The sequence below is a fragment of the Phascolarctos cinereus genome, unplaced genomic scaffold (assembly GCF_003287225.1).
Source record: "Phascolarctos cinereus isolate Bilbo 61053 unplaced genomic scaffold, phaCin_HiC Scaffold_5;HRSCAF=322, whole genome shotgun sequence".
In the NCBI taxonomy this organism is placed as follows: domain Eukaryota; kingdom Metazoa; phylum Chordata; class Mammalia; order Diprotodontia; family Phascolarctidae; genus Phascolarctos; species Phascolarctos cinereus.
In genome coordinates, this window is record NW_027555958.1 from 128394895 (window position 1) to 128411502 (window position 16608).

Consider the following 16608-nt stretch of genomic DNA (forward strand, 5'->3'; position numbering starts at 1 on the left):
ATTCAATAGGTTTCCTCCTCTGAGCCCACAATTGATGAACTTGGGCAAAATCTGAAAAGGAGCAGCATAGGAAAAAGAAACAAAAAAAACAAGCCTCTGTATACTTTACTACAAAAATGGAGCTTCCCTTCAAGGATTAATTAAAAGCATTCTCAGGACAAGTGAGAATTGGACTGGAGGGTTTCCCTGAGTATTTTGGTAACAGATTTTCTCCATTTAGCACTGGAAGATTTAATGATCCTAATAAAGATAAGAGACACTGAGACATCATTGGACAATGAACAGGATGCTAACAGGTATCTAGCAAGGATACCTGGAGGATAGGAATGATCATTAAAAGGATGCTACATTACCTATATAATAGACTCCACTCCAAAAGTTTATTCATCACCATCAAAGGGAAAGTAAATAATTTTGGAGGCCAGGAAAAGACTAGAAAGAATTGTTTCTTCATAAAAGAATAGTTTCCCCAAGCTTCTCTAGAAGAAAAAAAGTGGGACTGACTAGAAAACATTCTATCATTTGATCTATGACATTATTGGCTTCATGGTTAAGAGGTGAGCAGAAAAAAATTTAAGTTATATGTGTCAGATACTCTGTATGGTGGAGTCTATAGTTTTAGACTAGAAGTCAGAAAGACCCGAGTTCAAATTCATCTTTAGATACTAATCATGTGACCCTGGACAAGTCACTTAGACTTGTGTCTGCCTCAGTTTCCCCAACTGTAAAATGAGGGGAATAACTATGCTTACCCTGGAGGGTTGTGGTGAGGATCAAATGGAATAATATATATAAAGTATTTTGAAAACCTTGAAGTACTATATAAGTAAGTGAAAACTTAATATGACCATACTTTGGTGGAGAGGTACCAAAGACCACCACCCACCCTGAATAAGCCTGATCTCATCTGATCTCAAAAGCTGAGCAGGGTGGGATGTGATTAGTACTTAGATGGGAGATGAACTAGGAATATCAAATGCTATAACATTAGACAGGTCAGTGTCATAATGGGAAAGGAGCTGGGGTTGGAGTCAGGAACAGTTGAGTTTGAATCCTCCCTCAGACACTTATTGGCTATGTGACCTAGGACAAGTCAACTGCTTTGTGCCTCAGTTTCCTTATCTGTAAAATAACAAGGTTGGACTCATCCACTAAAGTCCCTTCCAGCTCTAAATGTATGATGTATTTTATATGATATACCCCAAGCCACACAAAAAGGGAAATAATTATAAGCTTTTATCACCAGAAACACTCTCCCAAAAAGTGATGTAGATAAAAATGTTATTATTGGGCCTTACTATTATGAGAAACTGGAAGACATGTCAACACAGATGCCCCAAAAAGGAAGTTGTATGAGACTACTGGGTTACATGTCCAACAAGATGGAGTGCTAGACATTTTCTCTGATCCCCAGCCCTCTCAAAGCCCTCTAAAATAGAAATTTTGCACCAAAGATAAAGCACCATTAGCTGTCTCCATGATCTAGGATACCTGGAATCCAAAAGAAAGTTTTTTCTTTAAAAATCCATGAACTGAATTAACTCAGTATCCCTCCCCAGCCTCCCACATTACCAGCAGAAAGGCTGCACTAGCCAATCCAAAGACCTCACACAGGAGATTTCAGCAACACCTAAGGACTCAGCTCAAGGCTTGCAGGAAAACAACCCCACACCTGGCCCCACCTCCTTCTTTCCAGTACAATGGAGATCCTGGCCCTGGAAATTTGCTCAGGCCAGGAGAGCCAGCCAGCCCCATCATGGTGCTCTAGAGAAGAAGTTTGCTATAACTCTGAGAGCCAGCCAACAGTGCAGCAGGAAGTGGTTTGGGCTGTAAAAGATCTTTGAAAAACCAGGAACAGAGGAAAAGGGGCAGACATGTGTCTGGTCTTGAAATACAGCTCAGATACGGAAATATGTTTTGCATGACTTCATGTGTATGAGCAATATCAAATTGTTTGCTTTCTCAAGGAGGAGGAAGGTGTAGAAAGGAGGGGAAGAATATGGGACTTAATTTTTTTAGTGACTGTTTAAAAATTTTAAAAAACAAATAGAGCTGAACTCCACACCCCAAATCTCTCAACTCCTACAGCCTTGAAGGCTATGGAAATCTTCAACTAAACAACTACAAACCCAACAAAAGAAATAAAACCTGTAGCACTGATGGGGTAGAGTCCCTGGAAACCCTCCTCCCCACCCCCACAATTTCTCCTGAACTTTCCCACATGGTCCTGCCATTCACTTGAGTAAAATGCTTTCAATTGTCCTTTCATTGTGGCCCTCATTGTCTGCACCTGGCCCTAGCCTAGACCACTACTCCTTAATTCCATTTAGACCACTTCCACTTGGCCCAGGTCCTTGGTGTTTACCTGGGGCATGTGGCCCTTCCAAGTCCTCCTCTGTTACTTCCCAGTCACCCAAGCGATTGGCCATTCCTCAACCACTGTATATAAGCTCTTGTCTCTGCCTGAAAGAAGGCTTGAGTTGAATTCATTCAAGGCAGGATGTGCATTGTTTGCCCTTGAATTTTGAGGTCCCAGCACCCCTAGACCTCAACATCAGCTCTTTGAATTGCTGGTGCCAGGTTGGAGAACTGAAGAACAGACAGAATGGGACAGGACATCATAAGAGGAAATATTGCATGTGTAGCAGGTGAGGAGTAGCTATACAGCTCTCCATTAAACCTAAGGGAAAGAGTCCTTCATTTAATTAAGACTAGTTCTGTCCCCCCAAATATCACTTGAGGCAGAGACCTAGGCCAGTGAACAACCAAGTATGGAAGGATTCTAAGGCACTTTTAGGTCCAGCCAGTAATGAAATATCATCAGGTGGAAGAGAAGTAGAAAGTGATCAACAAGTGAGAAAGTATTGGGGGGAAGAGATTCAAATACCAAAGATCTCAGAAAGAAGAAAACTCAAAGATCTTGGATATATGCAGATAAATCAATAGGAAAAACATTAACAACAAAAAGAAATATGGCTTCCACTTTTGGTAAATCAATGAATAAATACTGTAAGACCAAAGAAAGTGATCCAACACTTGATGAGACAGAGGAACCTGTCGAATTTGAGGAGAACATAGAGCTCAAAACACTATTTCTGAGTAGTTAAAAAAAGAAATAAGAATTATGAGAACAGGGTTTATTCCTTTCACAGCAAAAATAGTAGGCAGAATAGGAAAAAAAAAGAAAATCTTAAATCTGCAATGGCAAATCTCACCAAAGAAACAAAAGACTGGAAATGCAAACACACAGAAGTGAAGGACAATCTAAAAGAGAATCAGAAAATAATAACATTAAAAAACATGCTTACTAACTTAGCTCTTCTCAGCAATGCAAGGATCTAAGACATCTCCAAAGGTCTCAGGATGTAAAATGCTATCCACATTCAGAAAAAGAACTATGGAGTTTGAATGCAGATTGAAGCATACTATTTGCTCTTTTTTTCCTTCTGTTTTGTTTTGTTTCTTCTTTCTTGTGGTTCCTCCTATTGGTTCTAATTCTTCTTTACAACATGAATAATGTGAAAATATGTTTAATAGGAATGTATATGTAGAGCTCATATCAGATTGCATGCCATCCTGGGGAAGGAGATGGGAAGAGAGGGGGAGAAAATCTGAAACTCAAAAGCTTATGGAAGTGATTGTTGAAAACTAATTTTAAATTAATTAAAAAAACAAAAAACACTATGCTCACTATCTAAGCAAAGCCTACTATCTCAAAGGATGCACTGAGGCAACTTAAGGATCAAAGGACTTCCAGAAGAACAGGACACAATGAAAAAACTTGAACACTAAAATGCAAGAAATAATAGAAATGTGCAGAACTTTTGGACAGAAAAAATGAAATAAAAAAATTTTAAATTCATAGATCATCTACAGAAAAAAAAATCCATACCTGCAAACTCCAAGACACATAGTGGTTAGATTTACTGATTCAATTAAAAAAAAATAAGTTCTGCAAGTCATCAGGAGAAAGATCATCAAATGCAAAGCAAAGAACACCCAAATAATTTGGGACCATCCAGCATCTAGCAGAAAATGCAGAAAGAAATGGAATAATGTATTCTGAAGAGAAATGGAACTTAAGATACAGCCCAGGGTGACCTACCATGCAAATTTAAGCTTAAGTATAAATGTTAAAAGATGGATGTTCTATCATAAAGAGGTATTAAAAATATTCTTAGAAAAAAATCAGGCCTAAAGAGATTATTTGCTTCTCAAACTCCCCAGACGATATAAATGCCGGAGTGGGAAATCAATACATCAACCAGGAATAGTAACAACAGAGGACAGCAGAGATACCAATAAGTGTCTTCTTTCTAAATATAAATAAGGAGACATGGAAGAAGAAAGAAGTCTCATGGCATTAAAAGTAAAATAGTGAACCTGGGGCATTATGGAAAGAACTTGGTGACACCCCACCTACAAGTGACTCAATTTTTTTTGGGGGGAGACTACATTATAAAATGAAAGGGTATGTGAAAGGGGAATAGAGGGATGTGTGTGTATGATACACTTAAGTCAAATTGGAAACTAACAATAAGGGGAAGTGGTCTCAGGAAGAAAAGAACCTACAGGAGAATGAGTGAGAATGAGGGGGAAATGATTCAAAAGGTGAAGGGGTAAAGAAGGAGGCCTTGCTTTGGTGATAGGAGAAGGTCACACTGATAAATGCTCCTATGAGTGAAGAGAGATGTTCTGTGAAGGGAGAAGGGGACCTGGCACTGGGTGTAGTGTGGGGGATTTGGAACTTGGAAAAAATGGCTTTTCTTACCTCAGGCAGTATGGGGGCAGTTGGAACTTCAGGGAGCAACTGTCACCTGGAGAAATAGTTGGGTATAGACCCAGGGAGGAAATTTTGAGGTGAATTGAGAAAAGAAGGTAACCACAGAAAGGTATAAATCAATGGTGGGCTGAGTAATTAAGAAGATGGGATATGTATGTTGAAGGGGGGGAGGAAATCCTACCATGTACCTGTATTCTCTCTGACACCTGCAGAAATTGGAATTATTCTGGGAGTAAAGCAAAGTGGAAAAGGGAAATCTTCAGGACAAGCTCTACAAGGCAGTGGCAGAAACTGCATAGATATGGATACCTAGGAAATTTTGATTGCATAAAGAATACAGGAAATAGAGAGATTAGATAATTTTAGGGGTCAAGAGCCAGAGAATCAAGGCCAAGGGTAGACTAAAAACAAGGATGGACAATAAGAGAATGAGATAAATCCTCTTTGGAAAAGGGTATTAAAAATGTGTTTAAAAAAATCAAGGAACAGGACTACTTGAAGTGGAGGAGAAAAATAAGGAAGACTTAATTGAGAGGAAAAAAGAGGGGAAGAATTATATAACCAGATAAAAGCAGGAAGGAAAAAATGAACTAGTAAGCAAAACCCATAGAGAATGGAGTAATAAATAAAAGGAGTTGATGAGGGTGAGCAGAAGAGAACTAGGACGAGTATGGTCATTTTAAAAAAGATTGAGCAAAGTAACTGAAGCAATGTAATACTGTTTTTTACAGCAGAAGAGGGAAAAAGTATAACTTGAAAAATTCTAATATTAGAAACAAATGGAGGAAAATATAAATCTAACTTCTCATAAATTTAAATGTGAATGGAATAAATAATTTAATAAAATTTAAAAGAGTAACATATTGAATAAGAAAATAAAATCCTATAATCTGCTATTTATAAGAATTTAAAAAAAGATATATACAAAATAAAATTGAGGAGATGGAAAAATTTTCCTATGTATAAAATGAATCCAAAAGATCAGGAGTTGCCATCATGGCATTTGAAAAATCAAAAATAAACATTAAAAAAGCAGTCAATAAGGACATTATATCATGTTAAAAGGTACTATAGACAACAAACCAATATCAGTAATAATTTATACACTCCAAATGTCAGCATTCAAATCATAAAGGAAACATTACTTGAGCTACAAGACACACATAGTAACATGGTAGTGACAGGAGACTTCAATATACCTCTCAGTTTAAAAAAAACTAAAAGAAAGACAAATAAGAAGGTAAATATGGAACTGAATAAATTGCTGGAGAAACTGGAGTTAACAGACTTATGGCATCTTCTCAATGAGACTACAAAAGAATAGAAATATTTCTCAGCACCATAAGGAACTTTTATGAAAATTGAACATGTATTAAGGCAGAGAGATATTACAAACAAATATATGAAGGGAGAAATAGTTAATACATCTTTACAGGCCAAAATGAAATAAAAATAATATTTGGTTCAGAGACTGCAAACAAAATCCACAGACAATAGAAACTTAATAATGAATGGATCAAAAAACAAATTGTAGAAAACATAGATACTTGACATGACTCCTTGTTAGAACAGGAACCAGAACTTTTTGTAGTTGGAAAGAACTGGAAACAAAGAAAATGTCCATTGATTAGGAGTGGGAGGTAGCTAAGCAACATGTAGTAAATACATACAATGAAATATTACTGTGTCGTAGAAAATGATTAAGAATACAAGGAGTCATGTGGGGGGATGTGAACTGAAGCAAAGTAAAGAAGAACCAGGAAATCAATTTACACTGACACATAACTTACACAATATGAATAGAAATAAAAATAAACAACTCCATGTAATCATAGTGACCTAGCTTGGCCCCAAAAGAAGTGCTGAGAAAAATTACCTCCTTCGTTTCATTTCAGAGGTAAAGAATTACATTTGTAGAATACTGGAACCACAGTAACAGAACTGATAGATTCTGTCTACTGTTGATGTGTCATTTTTGCTGAACAGGTTTTTTTTTCACTCTCTTTATTTTTTATTCTGTTACAGGGAATGACTCCCTTGGTAAGGTAAGAGAAAAGGATATACTTGGAAATAAAATGATATCTATAAAAAAGAAAAAGAAAAAAAAAAGGAAGAAAATGGTGAAAAAAAAACAACCTTAAGGAAATAGGATTTTTAGTAAGAACAGAGGGATCAGTGACATCAGCAGCTTGTGAAGATATCAGCTTTGGTGAAGATTTAAAATTATTTGTAAATTAAACTGGGGTGAAAAGGAGGTGAAAAAGAAAGCACGATGTGTTTTTACAAAGTCGCTTGGTTAAGATAATCAGTCACCCAAAAGAGTCATAATTGAGAGCAAACAGACAGGAATAAATCCCATCAGATATTTAGGAAACATTTACTTTGTATAATGCACTATGATAGGGATACAAAGGTGAAAAATCACAGTCTCTACCATCAACCAGTGTGCAATTTTAATAAAGAGACTGAGGTGGTTAAATAGATAATTCTAGTACAAGTTAAAGAAGAAAGGCACATGAAAGAAGTAAGGAAAGAGAGACATAAGACTTTGAAAAAGGTGATACCCCATCTATCTAGTCAGGGAAAGTCCTCACTGAGGAAGTGAAAATCAAGGTAAGCCTTGAAGGAAGCAAAGAATTTTTAAAAGAGGAGCTAGGGAGGTTAATGGAACCCAGAATGTTCTGATCAGGAAAGAAACCTAGCAATGAAGTGATAACATTTTACTTAATCATATTCATTTGTTACAAGAGTAGGCTTCTCTTTGGGACTAGGGGCTAAGTTAGTGGGTACTGCTAGCAATGAAAAAAGAGGAAAATTAATAAAACAATAAAAATGCATAGCAGAAAAAAATTTACAAGGGGACAGAGAAATTTTGTTAATTACTGTATTAAATTTAATATGCATTCAAAAACTATGTAACAAGTTCCAACTTTCATATTTAATGTTTTTTAACCTTTTGTTTGTTGAAATATTCAGGCTTGTTGATTAAGGTTATGATAAAAAAGAAAATTAAAAAGAAAAAAGAGTTCATGTAAGGCACTGATTGAAGACAGTCAAATTTTCACTTAAAGCAGAGCCCAAGGAACACTGAGCAAGAGGCCTATGACGATACCAGGACACTGTGACAGGAGTGAGTGCCATCTGCCAGCTCCATTGACCACTACCCAGGAAATGTATTATTCTTTAAAGCATTATAAAGAGTGGAAATATACTCTATGAAATATGCATATAGTAAATACCATAAATAATGAATATTTAAAAGAAAAGCTTACTGAAATACATAAAGACCAGGAAAATAAGAAATATTTGTAGGGCATATTTTTAAATGATTATTATCTTATTTCATTAAGTAGTACCCAATTATATGAATAAAAAAACCCAATAAGTTTTTTTTTAATTTTTAGTTCCAAATTCTCTCCCTCACTCCAATCCATCCTCCCTGCCTAAAAAGGCAAGAAATTTGATTTTGATTATATATGTGAGGTCATAAAAAACATATTTCCATTTTAGCCATATTGCAAAAAGAATACACACCAAAAAAACCCAAAATAAAACAATAAAAATAATGTTTAAAAAGTATGGTTCAATCTGTATTCAGAGTTTATCCATTCTCTCTCTGGAGGCACATAGCAATTTTCATGATTGGTTCTTTGAAATTGTCTTGAATCACTATCCAGGTGTTTCACAGTTGATCATCCTTACATTATTACAGTTACTTTGTTCTCGTGGTTCTTCTCATTTCACTTTGCAAAGAGTTCATATAAGTCTTCCCAGGGTTTTCTGAAACCATCCTGCTCATCATTTGGTATAGGACAACAGTATTCCATCCCCTCAATTTCCAATATTTTGTCACCACAAAAAGAGCTACTATAAATATTTTTGAACAAATGAGTCCTCTTCCCTTTTCTCTGATGTCTTTGAGATACAGACCTGGTAGTGGTAAATTGCTGGATCAAAGGGTATACACAATTTTATAGCCCTTTGAGGATAATTCCAAATTGTTCTCCAGAATGGTTAGACTACTTCACAACTCCACCAAAAGTTCATCAGTGTCCCAATTTCTCCACATCCTCTCCAGCATTTGTCATTTTTCTTTTCTGTAATGTTATTGTTAATGTTATGGTAGGTTTGAAATGGTATATCAGAATTGTTTTAATTTGCATTTCTGTAATCAGTAGTGATTTAGAGCATTTTTCATGTGATTATTGATACCTTTTATTTCTTCATCTGAAAACTACCTATTCATGTCATCTGACCTTTTATCAACTTAAGGAACAGCCCTTATTTTTACAATTTGGCTCAATTTCCTATGTTTTTCAGAAATGAAGCCTTTATCAGAGAAACTTGCTGCAATTTTTTTCCAGTTTCCCATTTTCCTTCTACTTTTGGCTGCATTAGCTTTGTTTATGCAGAAGATTTTAATTTCATGTAAACAAAATTATCTATTTTACTTCCTGTTATCCACTCTATCTCTTATCTGGTCATAAACTCTTCAAACAGATCTAACAGGTATACTTTTCCATGCTCCCCTAATTTATTTATGATATCATCCTTCATATTTAAATAATTTATCTTGGTATATGGTATGAGATGTTGGCCTATGCCTAGTTTCCAGTTTTCCCAGCAATTTTTATCAAATCATGAGTCTTTAGGTTTATCAAATACTAGGTTACTATGGTCTTTTAGTACTGTATATTGTGTACCTAATCTATTCCACTGATACCACTCTATTTCTTAGCCAGTACCAGATAGTTTTGATGATTATTGCTTTGTAATATAGTTTGAGATCTGCTACTGCTAGGTCATCTTTTTTTTTACATTTTTTATTGATTGCCCTGATATTCTTGATTTTTTTGTTCCTCCAGATGAATTTTGTTACTATTTTTTCTAGCACTATAAAATAATTATTTGACAGATTTATTGTTATGGCACTAAATAAGTAAATTAACTTAGGTAGAATTATTATTTTTATTGCTGGTTTAGCATATCCATGAGCAATTAATATTTTCCCAATTGTTTAGATATTTCTTTATTTGTGTGAAAAATGCTTTGTAATTGTGTTCATATAATTCCTGGCTTTGTCATGGCAGGGAGACTCCCAAGTATTTTATATTGTCTACAGTTATTTTAAATGAAATTTCTCATTCTATCTCTACCTTTCAGGTTTTGTTAGTAGCATACAAGAACTAAACTCTGTGTATAATTAAATAATTTGATAAAAATAAATGATTAATCAATAATCAATTAATATTTCACAATACAGAACTGCTGATGATTTGTGTGAGTTTATTTTATGTTCTGCAACTTAGCTGAAACTCCTAATTGTTTCAACTAGGTTTTTAGTTGATTCTCCAGGGTTTTCTAGATATACCATTATATCATCTGTGTAGTGGGTGAAAAATGAAATGACTGAGGAAATGAAGGTTCAATCTTCTGAGCATTTGATCTATTAAGCATATATGCCAATTGTCCAACAAATGGGGACCAGACCTCCTCACCTTAGGCCTGGACTCTGAATAGAGGGGGAGACAAACTTTTATATATTGAAAACAATCAAATAAGGCTGATTAATTAAAAGGAAAGAACACAATGTTAGGTAATCTGATTTCTAATTGGATGAAAGATTAGGGACTTTCAAAGATGAGAAAGGAAGAGTGAACAAGTGCAATTCCCTAAATTCAGAAAAAGAGGTGTCCCACTTCCCCCAAGTATCTGTAAACAATCAAAAGAACATGGAAATAATAACTCATTGATCAGGATAGGGCCAGTTTTCTGATGAGACATATGAGTTGCCTGAGACATGCAATTGGGAGAAAACTCCTTGTATCAATCTTTGAGTCTGACTCTGTCAGTATAACATAGGTCCTTAGCTAAGGGTCTCTAAAAAGCAGGTAGAGGTGATCCAGCTTCCCAATCATGTAGGAATAAGTTCAAACAACACAATAACTTCAAATTCTCATAATTGAATACACTTTTCTCATAAGACAGGATTTGAACTAGACTCGTCATTGAATAGAAATGGAACTGACATTGTATGACTGTCTCAACTGATGCAGAAAAAGCCTTTGATAAAACACAGTACCTGATCCAATTAAAAACACTAGAGAGCATAGGAATAAATGGAGCTTATGAAATGATAAGTAATATTTATCTAAAAACATCAGCAAGCATTATCTGCAGTGAGGATAAGTTAGAAGCCTTCCCGATACAATGAGGGGTGAAGCAACAATGCCCATTATCACTTCTATTATTTAATATTGTACTAGAAATGTTAGCTATATCAATAAGAGAAGAAAAAAATTAAAGGAATTAGAATAGGCAATAAGGAAACAAAATGATCGTTCTTTGCAGATGATATGATGTTATACTTGGTAAATCATAGAGAATCAACTAAAAAACTAGAAATTATTAACTTTAGGAAAGTGGCAGGATATAAAATAAACTCACATAAATCATCAGCATTTCTATATATTACCAACAAAGTCCTGCATCAGTAGGTAGAAAGAGAAATTCCATTTAAATTAACTGTAGACAACATAAAATACTTGGTACTCTTCATGCCAAGACAAACCCAGGAACTATATTAACCCAACCATAAAACACTTTTCACACAAATAAAGTCAGATCTAAACAATGGGAAAAATATTAATTGCTCTTGAGTAGTCCAAGCCAACATAATAAAAATGACAATTCTACCTAAATTAATCTATTTATTCAGTTCCATACCAGTCAAACTATCAAAAAATTATTTAATAGAGCAAGAAAAATAGTAACAAAATTTAGCTGGAAGAACAAAAGCTCAAGCATATTAAGGGAATAAATGGGGGGAAAATGTGAAAGAAGGTGGTCTAGCACTACTAGATCTCAAACTGTATTATAAAGAGGTAATTATCAAAACAATTGATACTGGCTAAGAAATAGAGTGGTGGATCAGTAGAATAGATTAGGTACAAATTACATTATGGTAAATGGCCAAAATAATCTAGTATATGATAAACCCAAAGATCCAAGCTTATGGAACAAAAACTCATTATTTGGCAAAACCCACTGGGAAAACTGGAAAACAGTATGGCAGAAACTAGATATAGACTAACATCTCACACTGTATACCAAGATAAGGTCAAAATGATACATGATTTATACATAAAGGGTGATAGCATAAGCAAATTAAAAGAGCATAGAATAGCTTATCTGTCAGATTTATGGCAAGGGAAGAATTTAGGATCAAAGAAGATATAGAGAGCATTACAAAATGTAAAATAGATAATTTTGATTGCATAAAATTAAAGTTTTTGCGTAAACAAAACCAATACAACCAAAATTATAAGGAAAGCAGGAAACTGGGAAAAAGTTTTGCATCAAGTATCTTGGAAAAAAGGCCTCATTTCTTAAATATATAGAGAACTGAACCAAATTTATAAGAATACAAATCATTCCCCAATTGATAAAATGGTCAAAAGATATGAACAGGCAGTTTTCAGACACGGAAATCAAAGCTGTCTATAGTCATATGAAAATTGGTCTAAATCACTATTGATCAGAAAAATGTAAATTCAATCAGCTCTTATGTACCACTTCACATCTCTTAGATTGGCTAATATGAGGCAGTGGCAAAGGAAAATATTTGATGTTGGAAGGGATGTGGGAAAACTGGGTCACTAATGCACTGTTGGTGGAATTATGAAATGATCCAACCACTCTGGAGAGCAATTTTGAACTCTCCCAAAAGGGCTATAAAACTGTGCATACTCTTTGATCCAGCAAGACTACTATTAGCTCTGTGTTCCAAAGAGATTATAAAAAAGGAAAGGACCCATATGTAAAAAATATTTATAGCAGCTCTTTTTGTGGTGGCTTAGAATTGGAAATTGAAGGGATGCCCATCAATTGGGGAATGACTAAACAAGCTATGGCATCTGATTGTAAAGGAATATTGTTGTACTATAAAAAATTACAAGCAGGATGATTTCAGAAATATCTGGAAAGACTTATACAAACTGATGTATAGTGAAGTGAACAGAACCAGGAGAACTTTGTACACAATAACAGGAATTTTGTTTGATGAAGAATTGTGAATGACTTAGCCATTCTGAGCAATACAGTGATCCAAGACAATTCCAAAGGACTAATGAGCAAGCATACTACCTGTCTCCAGAGAAAGAACTGATGTCTGAATACAGACTGAAGCATGCTATTTTTCACTTTCTTTCATTTTTTCCTTCTATTCAAGTCTTCTTGTATACAATGACTAATATGGAAATTTTTAATATAATTGCACATGTATAACTTATGGTTGATTGCTTACTCTCTCAGGGAGGGGTTAGAGAAAGGCAGGAGGGAGGGATGGAATTTGGAACTCAAAACTTTCAATAAAAATGTTTTTAAAAAAAATTTTTTTAAAGAAATAGAACTGAGCCAGCTCCAGAATTAAGTCCCAAAATCCTGTTAGTATTGTGGTTCATTCAATTCCCGCAATTAACCATATGCTGTCCTAATCCCCTCAATTCCCTCACCTATAAAGAGTAATAGTTTTGTTTCCCCATTGCCTATTTTTTTCCTTCAATTGCTTTTTCTTGTCTTATTGTTATCTTGGGTAACACTGGTGAAAATGAACATCTGTAATTCACTTCTGATCTTACTGGGAAGGCATCCGATTTATCCTCTTACAAAAAATGATTACTCTCGTTAGATACTACTTAACATTTTGAGAAAGGCTCCATTGATTTCTATGCTTTCTAGTGTTTGTAGTAGAAATGGGAGTTGTATTTATCAAAGACTTTTTCTGCATCTATTGATATAATCTTATGATTTTTGTTGTTTTTGCTATTGATAATGTCAATTCTAGTTATCCTAATATTGAACAGGTCCTGCCTTCCTGGTATAAATCCCATCTGGTTATAGTGTATCATCTTTCTGCTATGTTGCTATAATCTCCTTGCTATTACCTTACCTAAAAATTTTGCTTTGAAATTCATTAAGGGAATTAGTTTATAGTTTTCTTTCTCTGTTCTTGCTGTCCCTCATTTAGTTATCAGAACCATATTTTTAAGAGGCAGCTAGGTGGCACAGTGATTAGAGCACCAGCCCTGGAATCAGGAGGACCTGAGTTCTAATCTGGCTTCAGACAGTTGACGCTTACTATGTGACCCTGGACATGTCACTTAACCCCAATTGCCTCACCAAATGTGTGTGTGTGTGTGTGTGTGTGTGTGTGTGTGTGATAAAAGGAATCCTTTTTTAACCTATTTTTTCAAATAATTTATATAGTATTTGGATGAGTTTTTCAAATATTTGGTAGAATTTGTTTGTATATCCATCTGATCCTGCAGATTTTTTCTTAGGGAGCTCATTGATGGCTTTTTCAATTTCTTTTTATCAGATAGGGTTACTTAAGTATTCTATTTTTTGTTATCTGGGTGGTTTCTATTTCTGAAAATATTCATCCATTTCACTTAGATTATCATTTTAACTGGCATATGATTGAGTAAAATAACTCCTAATGATTGCATTAATTTCATCTTTCTTAGTCATCACTATTCATTGCATTCACCCTTTTCATTTTTAATACTAGTAATTTGGTTTTCTATTTAGTTTTTTTAAATCAAATTAACTAATGGTTTATGTATTTTATTTGTTTTTTTCACAAAACCAACTCCTATTTTTATTTATTTCAATTTTTTACCTTCAATTTTATTAATTTCTACTTTGATTTTCAGATTTTGTTTTTGTATTTAAGTGGTATTTTTAAATGTTTTCCCCTAGTTTTTTAGTTGCATGGCCAAGTCATTGATCTCATCTTTTTCTCTTTTATTGATCTACACATTTAGAGATATACTTTCCCGCCTAAGTAATGCTTTGGCTGCATCCCACAAATTTTGAAATGTTGCTTCATTGTTGTCATTCCCTTTAATAAAATTATTGATTGTTTCTGTGATTTGGTCTTTCAACCACTCTTTCTTTAGGATTAGATTATTTAGTTTACACTTACCTTTTAATCTATGCTTCCATGGCCCTTTACCAAACGTAATTTTTTTTTACATTAGGGTTGGAAAAGGGTATATTTAATAGTTCTACTTTTCAGCATCTTGGTGGGAAGGTTTTTATGCCCAAATACTTGGTCAATTTTTCATGAAGGTCTTATGTACAGCTAAGAAAAATGTATACTTCTTTCTGTTCCCATTCAGTTTTCTCAAGGGGTCTATCACATCTAACTTTTCTAAGATTCTATTCATCTCCTTGACTTTATGGTTAGAGGTAAACTCTGATAGGGAAAGGTTGAGGTCATCAACCAGTACAGTTTTATAGGCAAAAAATAGTTTGCCTATTTCCTCTTGTAATTCATTTAACTTTTCCTTTAATAATTTGGATGCTATGCTATTTGGAGCACATATGTTTAGTATTGATATTACCTTATTGTCTATGGTTCATTTTAGCAAGATGAACTTTCCCTGCTTATCCCTTTTAATTAGGTCTGGTTTTGCTTTTGCTTTTTTCTAAGATCATGATTGCTACCTCTGCCTTTTTTACTTCAGCTCAAGCATAACAGATTCTACTCTAGACCCTTCTTTTAACTCTGTTTTTCTATTTCAACTATGTTTCTTTTAAAAAACATATTGTTGGATTCTGGTTTCTAATCCATTCCACTATCTGCTTCCATTTTAAGGGTAAGTTCATCCTATTCATATGCACATTTATGATTACTAACTATGCACTTCCCTACATCCTATTTTCTTCCATTTATCTTTCTTTTTCTTTTCATTCTGTCCTTCCTCTAAAGTCTGTTTTGCTTCTGACCACTGTCCACTTTTATTTGCCCTCCCTTTCATCAACCCCCATTTCTCTTACAACTTTCACTTCCTACCTTCCTGTGGAGTAAGATTGATTTCTGTTAGCAATTGAAGGTATATATTTTCCCTTTTTGAATCAATTTAGATGTGAGTGAGGTTCAAGCATTGCCCACCTGCCCTCATCATTTTCCCCATCCACTATAAAAGTTCATACTTGCATACCTTTTATGTGAGATAATTTTCCCCATCCCTCTTCCTCCCCTCTTCTCCCAGGGAACCCCTCTTTCTTGGCTATCCATTTTTTTACATTATCCCAGCCTAAATGATGTACATCTCTACCTTCTTTCCGTGTAGAATCCTTCTAAGTATCCTAAAAATGATAAAGTTCTTAGAGGATACATGTATCATCTTCCCATATAGAAAGGTAAACAGTTTAACCTTATTGAGTCCTTATCATCACTTTCATGTTTACCTTTTTATATTTCTCTTGTTTTATATTTTAAAGTCAAATTTTCTATTCAGCTCTGGTCTTTTCATTGGGAATGCCTGAAAGACTTATTTCATTAAATATCCATTTCCCCTTTAAAAATTAAACTCAGTTTTGCTGAGTAGATTATTCTTGGTTGTCATCCTACCTCCTTTGCCTTCTGCAATATCATATCCCAAGCTACCCAGTCCTTTAATGCAGTGGCTGCTAAATCCTGTATAAGCCTGACTGTCATTCCATGGTATCTGAATAGTTTCTTTCTTACTACTTGAAGCTTGGGAGCTCTGGAATTTGGCTATAAAGGTCCTGAGAGTTTTCATTTTGTAATCTCTTTCAGGAGGTGATCAGTGGATTATTTCCATTTTCATTTCATCCTCTGTTTCAAGGATATTGGGACAATTTTCCTTGATAATTTCTTGAAATATTATATCTAGGCTCTTTCTTTGATCATCATTTTCAGATATTTCAATAATTCTTAAATTATATCTCTTCAACCCATTTTCCAGATCAATTTTTTTTCTGATGAAATATTTCACATTTTCTTCTTTCCT